Genomic DNA, 5,998 nt, shown 5'->3' with positions numbered 1-5,998 from the left:
CAACTTATCGTAATTAAGTCCAATCAGTTACCCAATAATGATCGTTGTAACATCGGCATGAAGTTGAATTTAGCATAGCAACTACAATGATAGTTAAGTATAAGGTCGTTGATAAGGGTCAAAACAAATGTACCATTATTTAAATTATGACGTTTTCTTGAAATAGTTAATCTGATAAGGTCGATTCACATTATCACATAACGACTTCGCTAGTAGGTAATAATTGTGTTCCAACTACTAGTGTGTATTATATTTTTAATTAACTTAACGTTTTTTTGTGAACTGATAAGAAAAATACAAAAATTAAATGTCACGGGAACCTTTCCACAATACATCAGTGAAAACGTATTTAAGTTGACTTAGTGCTAAGGTAATTTCTAGCACCAAGAAATCGACAAACACACTTTTTTGACCTCGGTACTGCAAAAATACGGCAGGATGATGATTTCATTCAGATCAATACATGCATTCTAGGAATAAGCGTAGCCAGTTTTTCGATGTCATTGACATATTGTTCTGCAGAAACTATTACCATCGCAACTAGAGTTTACTTCTATTTCACAGAGGGGTATCTAGTTAACAGAGATAGGCTGCATTTACACCATACTATCACCACTAGGGGACGCAATAGAACTATTGTGATGAACATAGCCTAAACCCATCGAAATAAAATCAAGGTCATCGCCTCAAGGCGACATCGGCATCTCATGACATTTAAATACCAATTGAAATGTGAATATGAGCAAGGAACAATAGAAGACGAGACCTTTCTATTATTTATGGAAGAGGAGCTGACCCGTAAGGTCAAAACATTCGCTTGTATTGATGATCTTACCATTTGATGAGACCATACCTACCAGAGATGCTTTACAATATTTTATATGATTCCTACCGTCATTCACAAATATAAAAAAAACACCCACGACACCACATCTTTTTAGGTAGGAACGAAGTTCCTTCGGCTAATGTAGAATTGACACAATTTGAAAAAAAAATCGTGTTAAATTTTATGTAGGTTTTCTTGACTTTTCTCTTAAATTTTGCAGATTAGTTTTTATTTAAGTACAGGAAAGTATTTAGGAAATTCAGTATTTTAGGAAATAATAAATTACGTAAAATAAAAAAAAAATCGTAATCCAAATTATCAATTAAAATAACAAAATATGTCTCTTTATTTTTGTTTGACGACATAAAATTACATAGAAATAGAAATAATTACAAAAAAAGTTATTTATTATTATAAGTAATTCTTATTAATCAGTCTCGTCATTAAATTCTATTGCTGAAAAAAGAAGGAGAAAGAGAAAGGTATTATACACTACTCGCTTGTGTATACGACTGTCGCGCCTGCGCACGTCTCATTTAACGGTTTTATTCCACGGACTTTTTCTTACGGTTTTACTATCACATTTTATTTAAGTTCGGGCCCGCAGCAAAATTCCTATCTCCTCCAAGCCTGCCGTAAGGAACTTCGTTCCAAAAAGAGCAATAGTCCTAGGTGGGATCCCTGGGGAACATCAGATCGCGCAATGAATGAAGTAGACTCAGTGCCTCCTACAACTACTGACTGAAGTATATTATGATGATATGACTCGAAACAATTCAGTAAGTTTCTTCCAATTCCTTAATCATTTAGCTTCTGAATCAGTATAAGGTGACAGACTTTATCAAAGGCATTGGTATATTGCATCAATCTGGCGCCCATTGTCCAATTCCTAACATGTTGAGGTTCGTTTGAATTCAACGGGACTTTTATGCTCATCAGAGATGAAAATGTCACTATTTTTTGAGATAATACGATAGAGCACAGATTCAAAAAGCTTGAACAAACAAGACAAAACACATTTAGGGCGGTTATTTTTTACGTCAATAACATCTCCTTTTTTATATACAGGTACAACATGAGACCTTTTCCATTCTTCAGGAAATATACCTTCTTTAAGTGACCTAATAAAATTTGGGTTAGCTCTTTTAGGTCCAGCTCTTTTATTAATCTCGAGTCCTTGTATTTTCTGAGATATTTCAGCTTTACTGAAGCTAAGGGACATCAGAGAATAAACATTATCAACATCTACTGAACTAGAACTGCCAACGTGATGTTGATCACAATTAGTGTATGTAGACGAAAATTTTTATGAATTTAGATTGGAAATATCAGCTGCTGTCTGTGCTGTTATATTAAGCATTTTCATACAAGAGGGAGGTGGTGACAGGCCATCTTTTTATTTTTTACAAAACTCCACAAACATTTAGGATTATTGGGAATGTTTGCTTCAATATTTCGCTTATTATTTAGTATAGCAATAATCGTAAAGTTTATGGCAACGCTTTCTAATCATGAGATATATATGCAAATGTTGTTGTTGTATAAAGTAATTAAAAAAAACTTGGGGTATGAAAAATAGATGTTGTTCGATTCTCAGACCTACCCAATATGCACACAAAATTTCATGAGAATCATTCAAGCCGTTTCGGAGAAGTTTAACTACAAACACCGCGACACGAGAATTTTATATATTAGATTAATCTCTGGAATTATTATATTTATTCGGTACCTAGTACGTAATTTTTCATTTACAGCAAGTTTTTTTTTTTATGGAATAGGAGGACAAACGAGCGTACGGGTCACCTGTTGTTAAGTGATCACCGCCGCCCACAATCTCTTGCAACACCAGAGGAATCACAGGAGCGTTGCCGGCCTTTAAGGAAGGTGTACGCGCTTCTTTTGAAGGTACCCATGTCGTATCCTTCCTAAAACACAGCACAAGGAAGCTCATTCCACAGCTTTGTAGTACGTGGAAGAAAGCTCCTTGAAAACCGCTCTGTGGAGGACCGCCACACATCCAGATGGTGAGGATGATATCCTAACTTGTTGCGTGTCGTGCGAAGGTGGAATTCGGCGGCAGGAATCAGGTTAAACAGCTCTTCGGAACACTCCCCGTGATAAATGCGGTAGAAGACACACAATGAAGCGACGTCTCTACGCAACGCCAAGTGATCCAGCCGTTCACAGAGCACTGGGTCCCCGACAATTCGAGCTGCTCTGCGTTGCACGCGGTCAAATGGATCGAGCTGATACTCTGGTGCGCCAGACCAGAGATGATAGCAATACTCCATGTGTGGCCGGACCTGCGCTTTGTAGAGCGCTAGTATGTGGGCCGGCTTGAAGTATTGCCGTGCTCTATTAATGACGCCCAGTTTCTTTGAAGCCAATTTGGCTTTGCCTTCCAGATGACCACGAAATTGGCAATCTCTCGAGATTTCGAGACCCAGTATTCCGATACTAGGCGAGGCTTTGAGGGAAGTGTTGTCGAAGAGCGGTGATACGACAAATGGGGTTTTTTTAGTGGTAAACGCGCAAACTTGAGTCTTCTGGGGGTTAAATTGCACAAGGTTCAATTTTCCCCATTCCGCGACCTTCTCAAGAGAGGACTCGATAGAAGACACAAGTTTCTCCCGGCACTGGTCGACGATTTCCCGAGAAAGACCTGCATGGCCCGTGTATATGGCATCACCAGTGCCTAGCAATGAATGTTGGAGGTGTCCAACATATCATTGATATACAGAAGAAACAGCGTGGGAGACAGCACACAGCCTTGGGGCACTCCAGCATTCGCGGGCTTCGGGTTCGAGCAATATCCGTCGACAACGACCTGTATGCTACGCCCAGTGAGGAAGCTGGAGGTCCACTTGCACAAGCTCTCGGGAAGCCCAAATGATGGAAGTTTGGAGAGGAGCGCCTTGTGCCATACACGATCAAAGGCCTTCGCTATATCCAGACCAACTGCCAGGCCTTCCCCCTTGCTTTCAATAGCCGCAGCCCATCTATGTGTCAGGTATACCAGAAGATCACCTGCCGACCGACCATGGCGAAACCCGTATTGTCGGTCGTTGATCAACTGGTGACCCTCTAGGTATACCAAGAGCTGACGGCTAACTATGCTCTCCATGATTTTTGAGAGCAGGGAGGTAATAGCAAGAGGCCTGTAGTTTGCCGGATCCGAACTGTCTCCTTTTTTTTGGATCGGATGGACAAGGGCAGACTTCCATGAGTCAGGGACTAAGCCTTTAGAATAATAGTGCCGGAATAAACGCGTTAGCACCGGCGTCAACTCAGGGGCACACGTTCTAAGCACAATTGGGGAAATGCCATCCGGCCCGCTCGACTTCCTGACGTCCAACGAAAACAGAGGTCGCCTAACAGTTTTCTGTCTGACCTGTACTTCAGGCATAGAGCTCTGACACCGCGGGATGGTCGGCGGTGTTTTTCCGTTGTCGTCAAGAGTCTAGTTGGAGGCGAAAAGAGTGCACAAGAGATCGGCTTTCTCTTTTGCCGTATGGGCCAGGGTGTCATTCATGTCATTCCTCATGTGCAACGGCGGCATGGACAGCTGGCTGAAGTTACCAAGAGCATCTTTCGACAACGACCAGAACTTGCGTGTTCCGGTCGGGTAACTGAAAAGCTGCTCGCCGATTTTGACGACGTGTTTTGACGGATAGGCACTACACTCCTGACCAGGCAATGGTCGGACGTTCCGAGAGGGGCGTCGACAAAGACCTGGTAACCATCGGGATGTATAGTCAGCAGAAGATCCAATAAGGACGGCATGTGGCTATCCACATCCGGGAGCCGCGTTGGCGACTCAACCAATTGGGACAGACCATACGCCAATGCAAAATTATGCACAGATCGCACTGCGTAGTCTGTGGTACGTGATCCAAGCCATTCGGCATTGTTCCCGTTGAAATCACCCAAGACTACGATTTCAGCGGAGGGGATCTGTGCAAGTACGTCGTCAATTGCCGCTTGAACGCAGCCCATGAGATGATCGGTTTCTGCGTTACCACTATGGGACCTGTAGACACACGCATAGATGCGGACGTGGTCCTCTAAATCTACGCGGAGCCAGAGAGTGGACAGGTCCCTACCCTCAAAATTGCCGAGACGGCGACAGCATATATCCTCCCTAACGTACACACATACCCCGGCATGAGGCAAAAAATTGTGCTCAATTTTGTACCCGGGGTACGTTAAATATGACGTATCGCTAGGTCGCGATATCTGCGTCTCAGTAAGGAAACACAAGGCCGGCTGCGCCGTCTCAAGGTGGTGGTGGACGGCGTTTAAATTGGAGTGAATTCCCCTGATATTGCAAAAGTCCACGTTGAGTGTGGAGCGGGGTGCCGTAGTGATACTGCCTCGTTTGTCCTTGGTCATGCGCGGTTCTGTGCCCTCCCCAGAATACGAAGGGCAGCCCGAGCTAGAGTGCCCGGGGAGGGATTCTCCAACTCTGGTAGAGCCGGTACCCTCCTGGGGTAAAATCTTTTTTAGTACCGCTGTCATATTCGGGTGGAGGGGGGGGGGGCACTAGGCCGCTATTTCACGCCCTACGGGGTGGTCCGATACGGGGCCGGTATTCTGTGCGAGTGTGGTAATTAACCTGGACGAGTCTGGCCCGATTGTGCTGACGTCAAAAGACGGCAGCGTGACTCTCCCACTTCTAAAAAGCCCTTAGTCGCCTCTTACGATACCCATGGGCCTGTGACTCCCCTATTCTTTTTACGCCCCGGGAAAAGTACAGGGCAGATTTATTAAGGAAGAACTGAACCAAACCGGAAATTTAGATCTCTTTTTAGATGTTTTAGTAATTATCTTAATAGTGTTGTTAATTATTTTACAGAACTCAGATACAAATCACATCATTAACGTTATCATGGACGCATAGCCTTTGATTCCAATCGGTAGTTTTCAGATCATTGATAATAGAAACATGGTCATATTTATAAACATTTTGTTGTGTTTTACCTCTCGTTCGCAAAAATTATATTCCTGACATTCAATCTATCTATATATATAAAAATGAATTACTGTTCGTTAGTGTCGCTAAAACTCGAGAACGGCTGGACCGGTTTGGCTAATTTTGGTCTTGAATTATTTGTGGAAGTCCAGGAAAGATTTAAAAGGTGAATAAATATGAAATGGAATGAAATAAAACCA

The sequence above is a fragment of the Leptidea sinapis genome, chromosome 45 (genome assembly GCF_905404315.1).
Source record: "Leptidea sinapis chromosome 45, ilLepSina1.1, whole genome shotgun sequence".
NCBI classification, from domain to species: Eukaryota; Metazoa; Arthropoda; class Insecta; order Lepidoptera; family Pieridae; genus Leptidea; species Leptidea sinapis.
The sequence above is the reverse complement of the archived record's forward strand: the minus strand, read 5'-3'. Positions refer to the sequence as shown.